Here is a 15,810-nt window from a genome sequence, read left to right as displayed (position 1 = left end):
CCAGATACAGCTACTAAAATGCATCATTCTTTTTGTTTTAGACAACATTTCATGCACTGTTAAACATGTTAAAGCAAGTTGCAAGTGGAAATCTATGTCTATACTGAGTTTGCATAACTGCTTATTTTGACCTCTGCTGGCTCTGAAAAGCTCATTTTCAACGTTCAATTCAGAATGTGATAAAACCAGATCCAGCTACTAAAATGCATCAAACTTTTTGTTTTAGACAACATTTCATGCACTGTTAAACATGTTAAAGCAAATTGCAAGTGAAAATCTATGTCTATGACTGAGTTTGCATTACTGCTTATTTTGACCTCTGCTGGCTCTGAAAAGCTCATTTTCAACGTTCAATTCAGAATGTGATAAAACCAGATCCAGCCTCTAAAAAAGCATTTTCTTTTTGTTTTAGACAACATTTCATGCACTGTTAAACATGTTAAAGCAAGTTGCAAGTGAAAATCTATGTCTATGACTGAGTTTGCATTACTGCTTATTTTGACCACTGCTGGCTCTGAAAAGCTCATTTTCAACGTTCAATTCAGAATGTGATAAAACCAGATCCAGCTACTAAAATGCATCATTCTTTTTGTTTTAGACAACATTTCATGCACTGTTAAACATGTTAAAGCAAGTTGCTAATGAAAATCTATGTCTATGACTGAGTTTGCATTACTGCTTATTTTGACCTCTGCTGGCTCTGAAAAGCTCATTTTCAACGTTCAAGTCAGAATGTGATAAAACCAGATCCAGCTACTAAAATGCATCAAACTTTTTGTTTTAGACAACATTTCATGCACTGTTAAACATGTTAAAGCAAGTTGCAAGTGAAAATCTATGTATATGACTGAGTTTGCTTTACTGCTTATTTTGACCTCTGCTGGCTCTGAAAAGCTCATTTTCAACGTTCAATTCAGAATGTGATAAAACCAGATCCAGCTACTAAAATGCATCAAACTTTTTGTTTTAGACAACATTTCATGCACTGTTAAACATGTTAAAGCAAATTGCAAGTGAAAATCTATGTCTATGACTGAGTTTGCATTACTGCTTATTTTGACCTCTGCTGGCTCTGAAAAGCTCATTTTCAACGTTCAAGTCAGAATGTGATAAAACCAGATCCAGCCACTAAAAAAGCATTTTCTTTTTGTTTTAGACAACATATCATGCACTGTTAAACATGTTAAAGCAAGTTGCAAGTGAAAATCTATGTCTATGACTGAGTTTGCATTACTGCTTATTTTGACCTCTGCTGGCTCTGAAAAGCTCATTTTCAACGTTCAATTCAGAATGTGATAAAACCAGATACAGCTACTAAAATGCATCATTCTTTTTGTTTTAGACAACATTTCATGCACTGTTAAACATGTTAAAGCAAGTTGCAAGTGGAAATCTATGTCTATGACTGAGTTTGCATAACTGCTTATTTTGACCTCTGCTGGCTCTGAAAAGCTCATTTTCAACGTTCAATTCAGAATGTGATAAAACCAGATCCAGCTACTAAAATGCATAAAACTTTTTGTTTTAGACAACATTTCATGCACTGTTAAACATGTTAAAGCAAATTGCAAGTGAAAATCTATGTCTATGACTGAGTTTGCATTACTGCTTATTTTGACCTCTGCTGGCTCTGAAAAGCTCATTTTCAACGTTCAATTCAGAATGTGATAAAACCAGATCCAGCCATTAAAAAAGCATTTTCTTTTTGTTTTAGACAACATTTCATGCACTGTTAAACATGTTAAAGCAAGTTGCAAGTGAAAATCCATGTCTATGACTGAGTTTGCATTACTGCTTATTTTGACCTCTGCTGGCTCTGAAAAGCTCATTTTCAACGTTCAATTCAGAATGTGATAAAACCAGATACAGCTAGTAAAATGCATCATTCTTTTTGTTTTAGACAACATTTCATGCACTGTTAAACATGTTAAAGCAAGTTGCAAGTGGAAATCTATGTCTATGACTGAGTTTGCATAACTGCTTATTTTGACCTCTGCTGGCTCTGAAAAGCTCATTTTCAACGTTCAATTCAGAATGTGATAAAACCAGATCCAGCTACTAAAATGCATCATTCTTTTTGTTTTAGACAACATTTCATGCACTGTTAAACATGTTAAAGCAAGTTGCAAGTGAAAATCTATGTCTATGACTGAGTTTGCATTACTGCTTATTTTGACCTCTGCTGGCTCTGAAAAGCTCATTTTCAACGTTCAATTCAGAATGTGATAAAACCAGATCCAGCCACTAAAAAGCATTTTCTTTTTGTTTTAGACAACAATTCATGCACTGTTAAATATGTTTAAGAAAGTTGCAAGTGAAAATCTATGTCTATGACTGAGTTTGCATTACTGCTTATTTTGACCACTGCTGGCTCTGAAAAGCTCATTTTCAACGTTCAATTCAGAATGTGATAAAACCAGATCCAGCTACTAAAATGCATCATTCTTTTTGTTTTAGACAATATTTCATGCATTGTTAAACATGTTAAAGCAAGTTGCAAGTGAAAATCTATGTCTATGACTGAGTTTGCATTACTGCTTATTTTGACCTCTGCTGGCTCTGAAAAGCTCATTTTCAACGTTCAATTCAGAATGTGATAAAACCAGATCCAGCCACTAAAAGGCATTTTCTTTTTGTTTTGGACAACAATTCATGCACTGTTAAATATGTTTAAGAAAGTTGCAAGTGAAAATCTATGTCTGACTGAGTTTGCATTACTGCTTATTTTGACCTCTGCTGGCTCTGAAAAGCTCATTTTCAACGTTCAATTCAGAATGTGATAAAACCAGATCCAGCTACTAAAATGCATCATTCTTTTTGTTTTAGACAACATTTCATGCACTGTTAAACATGTTAAAGCAAGTTGCAAGTGAAAATCTATGTATATGACTGAGTTTGCTTTACTGCTTATTTTGACCTCTGCTGGCTCTGAAAAGCTCATTTTCAACGTTCAATTCAGAATGTGATAAAACCAGATCCAGCTACTAAAATGCATCAAACTTTTTGTTTTAGACAACATTTCATGCACTGTTAAACATGTTAAAGCAAATTGCAAGTGAAAATCTATGTCTATGACTGAGTTTGCATTACTGCTTATTTTGACCTCTGCTGGCTCTGAAAAGCTCATTTTCAACGTTCAATTCAGAATGTGATAAAACCAGATCCAGCCACTAAAAAAGCATTTTCTTTTTGTTTTAGACAACATTTCATGCACTGTTAAACATGTTAAAGCAAGTTGCAAGTGAAAATCTATGTCTATGACTGAGTTTGCATTACTGCTTATTTTGACCACTGCTGGCTCTGAAAAGCTCATTTTCAACGTTCAATTCAGAATGTGATAAAACCAGATCCAGCTACTAAAATGCATCATTCTTTTTGTTTTAGACAATATTTCATGCATTGTTAAACATGTTAAAGCAAGTTGCAAGTGAAAATCTATGTCTATGACTGAGTTTGCATTACTGCTTATTTTGACCTCTGCTGGCTCTGAAAAGCTCATTTTCAACGTTCAATTCAGAATGTGATAAAACCAGATCCAGCTACTAAAATGCATCATTCTTTTTGTTTTGGACAACATTTCATGCACTGTTAAACATGTTAAAGCAAGTTGCAAGTGAAAATCTATGTCTATGACTGAGTTTGCATTACTGCTTATTTTGACCTCTGCTGGCTCTGAAAAGCTCATTTTCAACGTTCAATTCAGAATGTGATAAAACCAGATCCAGCTACTAAAATGCATCAAACTTTTTGTTTTAGACACCATTTCATGCACTGTTAAACATGATAAAGCAAGTTGCAAGTGAAAATCTATGTCTATGACTGAGTTTGCATTACTGCTTATTTTGACCTCTGCTGGCTCTGAAAAGCTCATTTTCAACGTTCAATTCAGAATGTGATAAAACCAGATCCAGCCACTATAAAGCATTTTCTTTTTGTTTTAGACAACATTTCATGCACTGTTAAACATGTTAAAGCAAGTTGCAAGTGGAAATCTATGTCTATGACTGAGTTTGCATTACTGCTTATTCTGACCTCTGCTGGCTCTGAAAAGCTCATTTTCATCGTTCAATTCAGAATGTGATAAAACCAGATCCAGCTACTAAAATGCATCATTCTTTTTGTTTTAGACAACATTTCATGCACTGTTAAACATGTTAAAGCAAGTTGCAAGTGAAAATCTATGTCTATGACTGAGTTTGCATTACTGCTTATTTTGACCTCTGCTGGCTCTGAAAAGCTCATTTTCAACGTTCAATTCAGAATGTGATAAAACCAGATCCAGCCACTAAAAAGCATTTTCTTTTTGTTTTAGACAACAATTCATGCACTGTTAAATATGTTTAAGAAAGTTGCAAGTGAAAATCTATGTCTATGACTGAGTTTGCATTACTGCTTATTTTGACCACTGCTGGCTCTGAAAAGCTCATTTTCAACGTTCAATTCAGAATGTGATAAAACCAGATCCAGCTACTAAAATGCATCATTCTTTTTGTTTTAGACAATATTTCATGCATTGTTAAACATGTTAAAGCAAGTTGCAAGTGAAAATCTATGTCTATGACTGAGTTTGCATTACTGCTTATTTTGACCTCTGCTGGCTCTGAAAAGCTCATTTTCAACGTTCAATTCAGAATGTGATAAAACCAGATCCAGCCACTAAAAGGCATTTTCTTTTTGTTTTGGACAACAATTCATGCACTGTTAAATATGTTTAAGAAAGTTGCAAGTGAAAATCTATGTCTGACTGAGTTTGCATTACTGCTTATTTTGACCTCTGCTGGCTCTGAAAAGCTCATTTTCAACGTTCAATTCAGAATGTGATAAAACCAGATCCAGCTACTAAAATGCATCATTCTTTTTGTTTTAGACAACATTTCATGCACTGTTAAACATGTTAAAGCAAGTTGCAAGTGAAAATCTATGTATATGACTGAGTTTGCTTTACTGCTTATTTTGACCTCTGCTGGCTCTGAAAAGCTCATTTTCAACGTTCAATTCAGAATGTGATAAAACCAGATCCAGCTACTAAAATGCATCAAACTTTTTGTTTTAGACAACATTTCATGCACTGTTAAACATGTTAAAGCAAATTGCAAGTGAAAATCTATGTCTATGACTGAGTTTGCATTACTGCTTATTTTGACCTCTGCTGGCTCTGAAAAGCTCATTTTCAACGTTCAATTCAGAATGTGATAAAACCAGATCCAGCCACTAAAAAAGCATTTTCTTTTTGTTTTAGACAACATTTCATGCACTGTTAAACATGTTAAAGCAAGTTGCAAGTGAAAATCTATGTCTATGACTGAGTTTGCATTACTGCTTATTTTGACCACTGCTGGCTCTGAAAAGCTCATTTTCAACGTTCAATTCAGAATGTGATAAAACCAGATCCAGCTACTAAAATGCATCATTCTTTTTGTTTTAGACAATATTTCATGCATTGTTAAACATGTTAAAGCAAGTTGCAAGTGAAAATCTATGTCTATGACTGAGTTTGCATTACTGCTTATTTTGACCTCTGCTGGCTCTGAAAAGCTCATTTTCAACGTTCAATTCAGAATGTGATAAAACCAGATCCAGCTACTAAAATGCATCATTCTTTTTGTTTTGGACAACATTTCATGCACTGTTAAACATGTTAAAGCAAGTTGCAAGTGAAAATCTATGTCTATGACTGAGTTTGCATTACTGCTTATTTTGACCTCTGCTGGCTCTGAAAAGCTCATTTTCAACGTTCAATTCAGAATGTGATAAAACCAGATCCAGCTACTAAAATGCATCAAACTTTTTGTTTTAGACACCATTTCATGCACTGTTAAACATGATAAAGCAAGTTGCAAGTGAAAATCTATGTCTATGACTGAGTTTGCATTACTGCTTATTTTGACCTCTGCTGGCTCTGAAAAGCTCATTTTCAACGTTCAATTCAGAATGTGATAAAACCAGATCCAGCCACTATAAAGCATTTTCTTTTTGTTTTAGACAACATTTCATGCACTGTTAAACATGTTAAAGCAAGTTGCAAGTGGAAATCTATGTCTATGACTGAGTTTGCATTACTGCTTATTCTGACCTCTGCTGGCTCTGAAAAGCTCATTTTCATCGTTCAATTCAGAATGTGATAAAACCAGATCCAGCTACTAAAATGCATCATTCTTTTTGTTTTAGACAACATTTCATGCACTGTTAAACATGTTAAAGCAAGTTGCAAGTGAAAATCTATGTCTATGACTGAGTTTGCATTACTGCTTATTTTGACCTCTGCTGGCTCTGAAAAGCTCATTTTCAACGTTCAATTCAGAATGTGATAAAACCAGATCCAGCCACTAAAAGGCATTTTCTTTTTGTTTTAGACAACAATTCATGCACTGTTAAATATGTTTAAGAAAGTTGCAATTGAAAATCTATGTCTGACTGAGTTTGCATTACTGCTTATTTTGACCTCTGCTGGCTCTGAAAAGCTCATTTTCAACGTTCAATTCAGAATGTGATAAAACCAGATCCAGCTACTAAAATGCATCATTCTTTTTGTTTTAGACAATATTTCATGCATTGTTAAACATGTTAAAGCAAGTTGCAAGTGAAAATCTATGTCTATGACTGAGTTTGCATTACTGCTTATTTTGACCTCTGCTGGCTCTGAAAAGCTCATTTTCAACATTCAATTCAGAATGTGATAAAACCAGATCCAGCTACTTAAATGCATCATTCTTTTTGTTTTAGACAACATTTCATGCACTGTTAAACATGTTAAAGCAAGTTGCAAGTGAAAATCTATGTCTATGACTGAGTTTGCATTACTGCTTATTTTGACCTCTGCTGGCTCTGAAAAGCTCATTTTCAACGTTCAATTCAGAATGTGATAAAACCAGATCCAGCCACTAAAAGGCATTTTCTTTTTGTTTTAGACAACAATTCATGCACTGTTAAATATGTTTACGAAAGTTGCAAGTGAAAATCTATGTCTGACTGAGTTTGCATTACTGCTTATTTTGACCTCTGCTGGCTCTGAAAAGCTCATTTTCAACGTTCAATTCAGAATGTGATAAAACCAGATACAGCTACTAAAATGCATCATTCTTTTTGTTTTAGACAACATTTCATGCACTGTTAAACATGTTAAACCAAGTTGCAAGTGGAAATCTATGTCTATGACTGAGTTTGCATAACTGCTTATTTTGACCTCTGCTGGCTCTGAAAAGCTCATTTTCAACGTTCAATTCAGAATGTGATAAAACCAGATCCAGCCACTATAAAGCATTTTCTTTTTGTTTTAGACAACATTTCATGCACTGTTAAACATGTTAAAGCAAGTTGCAAGTGAAAATCTATGTATATGACTGAGTTTGCATTACTGCTTATTTTGACCTCTGCTGGCTCTGAAAAGCTCATTTTCAACGTTCAATTCAGAATGTGATAAAACCAGATCCAGCTACTAAAATGGATCAAACTTTTTGTTTTAGACAACATTTCATGCACTGTTAAACATGTTAAAGCAAGTTGCAAGTGAAAATCTATGTCTATGACTGAGTTTGCATTACTGCTTATTTTGACCTCTGCTGGCTCTGAAAAGCTCATTTTCAACGTTCAATTCAGAATGTGATAAAACCAGATCCAGCCACTAAAAGGCATTTTCTTTTTGTTTTAGACAACAATTCATGCACTGTTAAATATGTTTAAGAAAGTTGCAAGTGAAAATCTATGTCTGACTGAGTTTGCATTACTGCTTATTTTGACCTCTGCTGGCTCTGAAAAGCTCATTTTCAACGTTCAATTCAGAATGTGATAAAACCAGATCCAGCTACTAAAATGCATCATTCTTTTTGTTTTAGACAATATTTCATGCATTGTTAAACATGTTAAAGCAAGTTGCAAGTGAAAATCTATGTCTATGACTGAGTTTGCATTACTGCTTATTTTGACCTCTGCTGGCTCTGAAAAGCTCATTTTCAACGTTCAATTCAGAATGTGATAAAACCAGATCCAGCTACTTAAATGCATAATTCTTTTTGTTTTAGACAACATTTCATGCACTGTTAAACATGTTAAAGCAAGTTGCAAGTGAAAATCTATGTCTATGACTTAGTTTGCATTACTGCTTATTTTGACCTCTGCTGGCTCTGAAAAGCTCATTTTCAACGTTCAATTCAGAATGTGATAAAACCAGATCCAGCCACTAAAAGGCATTTTCTTTTTGTTTTAGACAACAATTCATGCACTGTTAAATATGTTTAAGAAAGTTGCAAGTGAAAATCTATGTCTGACTGAGTTTGCATTACTGCTTATTTTGACCTCTGCTGGCTCTGAAAAGCTCATTTTCAACGTTCAATTCAGAATGTGATAAAACCAGATCCAGCTACTAAAATGCATCATTCTTTTTGTTTTAGACAACATTTCATGCACTGTTAAACATGTTAAAGCAAGTTGCAAGTGAAAACCTATGTCTATGACTGAGTTTGCATTACTGCTTATTTTGACCTCTGCTGGCTCTGAAAAGCTCATTTTCAACGTTCAAGTCAGAATGTGATAAAACCAGATCCAGCTACTAAAATGCATCAAACCTTTTGTTTTAGACAACATTTCATGCACTGTTAAACATGTTAAAGCAAGTTGCAAGTGAAAATCTATGTCTGACTGAGTTTGCATTACTGCTTATTTTGACCTCTGCTGGCTCTGAAAAGCTCATTTTCAACGTTCAATTCAGAATGTGATAAAACCAGATCCAGCTACTAAAATGCATCATTCTTTTTGTTTTAGACAATATTTCATGCATTGTTAAACATGTTAAAGCAAGTTGCAAGTGAAAATCTATGTCTATGACTGAGTTTGCATTACTGCTTATTTTGACCTCTGCTGGCTCTGAAAAGCTCATTTTCAACGTTCAATTCAGAATGTGATAAAACCAGATCCAGCTACTTAAATGCATCATTTTCAACGTTCAATTCAGAATGTGATAAAACCAGATCCAGCCACTAAAAAGCATTTTCTTTTTGTTTTAGACAACAATTCATGCACTGTTAAATATGTTTAAGAAAGTTGCAAGTGAAAATCTATGTCTATGACTGAGTTTGCATTACTGCTTATTTTGACCACTGCTGGCTCTGAAAAGCTCATTTTCAACGTTCAATTCAGAATGTGATAAAACCAGATCCAGCTACTAAAATGCATCATTCTTTTTGTTTTAGACAATATTTCATGCACTGTTAAACATGTTAAAGCAAGTTGCAAGTGAAAATCTATGTCTATGACTGAGTTTGCATTACTGCTTATTTTGACCTCTGCTGGCTCTGAAAAGCTCATTTTCAACGTTCAATTCAGAATGTGATAAAACCAGATCCAGCCACTAAAAGGCATTTTCTTTTTGTTTTAGACAACAATTCATGCACTGTTAAATATGTTTAAGAAAGTTGCAAGTGAAAATCTATGTCTGACTGAGTTTGCATTACTGCTTATTTTGACCTCTGCTGGCTCTGAAAAGCTCATTTTCAACGTTCAATTCAGAATGTGATAAAACCAGATCCAGCTACTAAAATGCATCATTCTTTTTGTTTTATACAATATTTCATGCATTGTTAAACATGTTAAAGCAAGTTGCAAGTGAAAATCTATGTCTATGACTGAGTTTGCATTACTGCTTATTTTGACCTCTGATGGCTCTGAAAAGCTCATTTTCAACATTCAATTCAGAATGTGATAAAACCAGATCCAGCTACTTAAATGCATCATTCTTTTTGTTTTAGACAACATTTCATGCACTGTTAAACATGTTAAAGCAAGTTGCAAGTGAAAATCTATGTCTATGACTGAGTTTGCATTACTGCTTATTTTGACCTCTGCTGGCTCTGAAAAGCTCATTTTCAACGTTCAATTCAGAATGTGATAAAACCAGATCCAGCCACTAAAAGGCATTTTCTTTTTGTTTTAGACAACAATTCATGCACTGTTAAATATGTTTAAGAAAGTTGCAAGTGAAAATCTATGTCTGACTGAGTTTGCATTACTGCTTATTTTGACCTCTGCTGGCTCTGAAAAGCTCATTTTCAACGTTCAATTCAGAATGTGATAAAACCAGATACAGCTACTAAAATGCATCATTCTTTTTGTTTTAGACAACATTTCATGCACTGTTAAACATGTTAAAGCAAGTTGCAAGTGGAAATCTATGTCTATGACTGAGTTTGCATAACTGCTTATTTTGACCTCTGCTGGCTCTGAAAAGCTCATTTTCAACGTTCAATTCAGAATGTGATAAAACCAGATCCAGCCACTATAAAGCATTTTCTTTTTGTTTTAGACAACATTTCATGCACTGTTAAACATGTTAAAGCAAGTTGCAAGTGAAAATCTATGTCTATGACTGAGTTTGCATTACTGCTTATTTTGACCTCTGCTGGCTCTGAAAAGCTCATTTTCAATGTTCAATTCAGAATGTGATAAAACCAGATCCAGCCACTAAAAAGCATTTTTTTTTTAATTTAGACAACATTTCATGCACTGTCAAATATGTTTAAGAAAGTTGCAAGTGAAAATCTATGTCTATGACTGAGTTTGCATTACTGCTTATTTTGACCTCTGCTGGCTCTGAAAAGCTCATTTTCAACGTTCAATTCAGAATGTGATAAAACCAGATCCAGCCACTAAAAAGCAATTTCTTTTTGTTTTAGACAACATTTCATGCACTGTTAAACATGTTAAAGCAAGTTGCAAGTGAAAATCTATGTCTCTGACTGAGTTTGCATAACTGCTTATTTTGACCTCTGCTGGCTGAGAACAGCTCATTTTCAACGTTCAATTCAGAATGTGATAAAACCAGATCCAGCTACTAAAATGCATCAAACTTTTTGTTTTAGACAACATTTCATGCACTGTTAAACATGTTAAAGCAAGTTGCAAGTGAAAATCTATGTATATGACTGAGTTTGCATTACTGCTTATTTTGACCTCTGCTGGCTCTGAAAAGCTCATTTTCAACGTTCAATTCAGAATGTGATAAAACCAGATCCAGCTACTAAAATGGATCAAACTTTTTGTTTTAGACAACATTTCATGCACTGTTAAACATGTTAAAGCAAGTTGCAAGTGAAAATCTATGTCTATGACTGAGTTTGCATTACTGCTTATTTTGACCTCTGCTGGCTCTGAAAAGCTCATTTTCAACGTTCAATTCAGAATGTGATAAAACCAGATCCAGCCACTAAAAGGCATTTTCTTTTTGTTTTAGACAACAATTCATGCACTGTTAAATATGTTTAAGAAAGTTGCAAGTGAAAATCTATGTCTGACTGAGTTTGCATTACTGCTTATTTTGACCTCTGCTGGCTCTGAAAAGCTCATTTTCAACGTTCAATTCAGAATGTGATAAAACCAGATCCAGCTACTAAAATGCATCATTCTTTTTGTTTTAGACAATATTTCATGCATTGTTAAACATGTTAAAGCAAGTTGCAAGTGAAAATCTATGTCTATGACTGAGTTTGCATTACTGCTTATTTTGACCTCTGCTGGCTCTGAAAAGCTCATTTTCAACGTTCAATTCAGAATGTGATAAAACCAGATCCAGCTACTTAAATGCATCATTCTTTTTGTTTTGGACAACATTTCATGCACTGTTAAACATGTTAAAGCAAGTTGCAAGTGAAAATCTATGTCTATGACTGAGTTTGCATTACTGCTTATTTTGACCTCTGCTGGCTCTGAAAAGCTCATTTTCAACGTTCAATTCAGAATGTGATAAAACCAGATCCAGCCACTAAAAGGCATTTTCTTTTTGTTTTAGACAACAATTCATGCACTGTTAAATATGTTTAAGAAAGTTGCAAGTGAAAATCTATGTCTGACTGAGTTTGCATTACTGCTTATTTTGACCTCTGCTGGCTCTGAAAAGCTCATTTTCAACGTTCAATTCAGAATGTGATAAAACCAGATCCAGCTACTAAAATGCATCATTCTTTTTGTTTTAGACAACATTTCATGCACTGTTAAACATGTTAAAGCAAGTTGCAAGTGAAAATCTATGTCTATGACTGAATTTGCATTACTGCTTATTTTGACCTCTGCTGGCTCTGAAAAGCTCATTTTCAACGTTCAAGTCAGAATGTGATAAAACCAGATCCAGCTACTTAAATGCATCATTTTCAACGTTCAATTCAGAATGTGATAAAACCAGATCCAGCCACTAAAAAGCATTTTCTTTTTGTTTTAGACAACAATTCATGCACTGTTAAATATGTTTAAGAAAGTTGCAAGTGAAAATCTATGTCTATGACTGAGTTTGCATTACTGCTTATTTTGACCACTGCTGGCTCTGAAAAGCTCATTTTCAACGTTCAATTCAGAATGTGATAAAACCAGATCCAGCTACTAAAATGCATCATTCTTTTTGTTTTAGACAATATTTCATGCATTGTTAAACATGTTAAAGCAAGTTGCAAGTGAAAATCTATGTCTATGACTGAGTTTGCATTACTGCTTATTTTGACCTCTGCTGGCTCTGAAAAGCTCATTTTCAACGTTCAATTCAGAATGTGATAAAACCAGATCCAGCCACTAAAAGGCATTTTCTTTTTGTTTTAGACAACAATTCATGCACTGTTAAATATGTTTAAGAAAGTTGCAAGTGAAAATCTATGTCTGACTGAGTTTGCATTACTGCTTATTTTGACCTCTGCTGGCTCTGAAAAGCTCATTTTCAACGTTCAATTCAGAATGTGATAAAACCAGATCCAGCTACTAAAATGCATCATTCTTTTTGTTTTATACAATATTTCATGCATTGTTAAACATGTTAAAGCAAGTTGCAAGTGAAAATCTATGTCTATGACTGAGTTTGCATTACTGCTTATTTTGACCTCTGATGGCTCTGAAAAGCTCATTTTCAACATTCAATTCAGAATGTGATAAAACCAGATCCAGCTACTTAAATGCATCATTCTTTTTGTTTTAGACAACATTTCATGCACTGTTAAACATGTTAAAGCAAGTTGCAAGTGAAAATCTATGTCTATGACTGAGTTTGCATTACTGCTTATTTTGACCTCTGCTGGCTCTGAAAAGCTCATTTTCAACGTTCAATTCAGAATGTGATAAAACCAGATCCAGCCACTAAAAGGCATTTTCTTTTTGTTTTAGACAACAATTCATGCACTGTTAAATATGTTTAAGAAAGTTGCAAGTGAAAATCTATGTCTGACTGAGTTTGCATTACTGCTTATTTTGACCTCTGCTGGCTCTGAAAAGCTCATTTTCAACGTTCAATTCAGAATGTGATAAAACCAGATACAGCTACTAAAATGCATCATTCTTTTTGTTTTAGACAACATTTCATGCACTGTTAAACATGTTAAAGCAAGTTGCAAGTGGAAATCTATGTCTATGACTGAGTTTGCATAACTGCTTATTTTGACCTCTGCTGGCTCTGAAAAGCTCATTTTCAACGTTCAATTCAGAATGTGATAAAACCAGATCCAGCCACTATAAAGCATTTTCTTTTTGTTTTAGACAACATTTCATGCACTGTTAAACATGTTAAAGCAAGTTGCAAGTGAAAATCTATGTCTATGACTGAGTTTGCATTACTGCTTATTTTGACCTCTGCTGGCTCTGAAAAGCTCATTTTCAATGTTCAATTCAGAATGTGATAAAACCAGATCCAGCCACTAAAAAGCATTTTTTTTTAATTTAGACAACATTTCATGCACTGTCAAATATGTTTAAGAAAGTTGCAAGTGAAAATCTATGTCTATGACTGAGTTTGCATTACTGCTTATTTTGACCTCTGCTGGCTCTGAAAAGCTCATTTTCAACGTTCAATTCAGAATGTGATAAAACCAGATCCAGCCACTAAAAAGCAATTTCTTTTTGTTTTAGACAACATTTCATGCACTGTTAAACATGTTAAAGCAAGTTGCAAGTGAAAATCTATGTCTCTGACTGAGTTTGCATTACTGCTTATTTTGACCTCTGCTGGCTGAGAACAGCTCATTTTCAACGTTCAATTCAGAATGTGATAAAACCAGATCCAGCTACTAAAATGCATCAAACTTTTTGTTTTAGACAACATTTCATGCACTGTTAAACATGTTAAAGCAAGTTGCAAGTGAAAATCTATGTATATGACTGAGTTTGCATTACTGCTTATTTTGACCTCTGCTGGCTCTGAAAAGCTCATTTTCAACATTCAATTCAGAATGTGATAAAACCAGATCCAGCTACTAAAATGGATCAAACTTTTTGTTTTAGACAACATTTCATGCACTGTTAAACATGTTAAAGCAAGTTGCAAGTGAAAATCTATGTCTATGACTGAGTTTGCATTACTGCTTATTTTGACCTCTGCTGGCTCTGAAAAGCTCATTTTCAACGTTCAATTCAGAATGTGATAAAACCAGATCCAGCCACTAAAAGGCATTTTCTTTTTGTTTTAGACAACAATTCATGCACTGTTAAATATGTTTAAGAAAGTTGCAAGTGAAAATCTATGTCTGACTGAGTTTGCATTACTGCTTATTTTGACCTCTGCTGGCTCTGAAAAGCTCATTTTCAACGTTCAATTCAGAATGTGATAAAACCAGATCCAGCTACTAAAATGCATCATTCTTTTTGTTTTAGACAATATTTCATGCATTGTTAAACATGTTAAAGCAAGTTGCAAGTGAAAATCTATGTCTATGACTGAGTTTGCATTACTGCTTATTTTGACCTCTGCTGGCTCTGAAAAGCTCATTTTCAACGTTCAATTCAGAATGTGATAAAACCAGATCCAGCTACTTAAATGCATCATTCTTTTTGTTTTAGACAACATTTCATGCACTGTTAAACATGTTAAAGCAAGTTGCAAGTGAAAATCTATGTCTATGACTGAGTTTGCATTACTGCTTATTTTGACCTCTGCTGGCTCTGAAAAGCTCATTTTCAACGTTCAATTCAGAATGTGATAAAACCAGATCCAGCCACTAAAAGGCATTTTCTTTTTGTTTTAGACAACAATTCATGCACTGTTAAATATGTTTAAGAAAGTTGCAAGTGAAAATCTATGTCTGACTGAGTTTGCATTACTGCTTATTTTGACCTCTGCTGGCTCTGAAAAGCTCATTTTCAACGTTCAATTCAGAATGTGATAAAACCAGATCCAGCTACTAAAATGCATCATTCTTTTTGTTTTAGACAACATTTCATGCACTGTTAAACATGTTAAAGCAAGTTGCAAGTGAAAATCTATGTCTATGACTGAGTTTGCATTACTGCTTATTTTGACCTCTGCTGGCTCTGAAAAGCTCATTTTCAACGTTCAATTCAGAATGTGATAAAACCAGATCCAGCTACTAAAATGCATCAAACTTTTTGTTTTAGACAACATTTCATGCACTGTTAAACATGTTAAAGCAAGTTGCAAGTGAAAATCTATGTCTGACTGAGTTTGCATTACTGCTTATTTTGACCTCTGCTGGCTCTGAAAAGCTCATTTTCAACGTTCAATTCAGAATGTGATAAAACCAGATCCAGCTACTAAAATGCATCATTCTTTTTGTTTTAGACAATATTTCATGCATTGTTAAACATGTTAAAGCAAGTTGCAAGTGAAAATCTATGTCTATGACTGAGTTTGCATTACTGCTTATTTTGACCTCTGCTGGCTCTGAAAAGCTCATTTTCAACGTTCAATTCAGAATGTGATAAAACCAGATCCAGCTACTTAAATGCATCATTTTCAACGTTCAATTCAGAATGTGATAAAACCAGATCCAGCCACTAAAAAGCATTTTCTTTTTGTTTTAGACAACAATTCATGCACTGTTAAATATGTTTAAGAAA

The sequence above is a fragment of the Danio rerio genome, chromosome 23 (assembly GCF_052040795.2).
Source record: "Danio rerio strain M-AB ecotype USA chromosome 23, GRCz13ab, whole genome shotgun sequence".
NCBI classification, from domain to species: domain Eukaryota; kingdom Metazoa; phylum Chordata; class Actinopteri; order Cypriniformes; family Danionidae; genus Danio; species Danio rerio.
The sequence above is the reverse complement of the archived record's forward strand: the minus strand, read 5'-3'. Positions refer to the sequence as shown.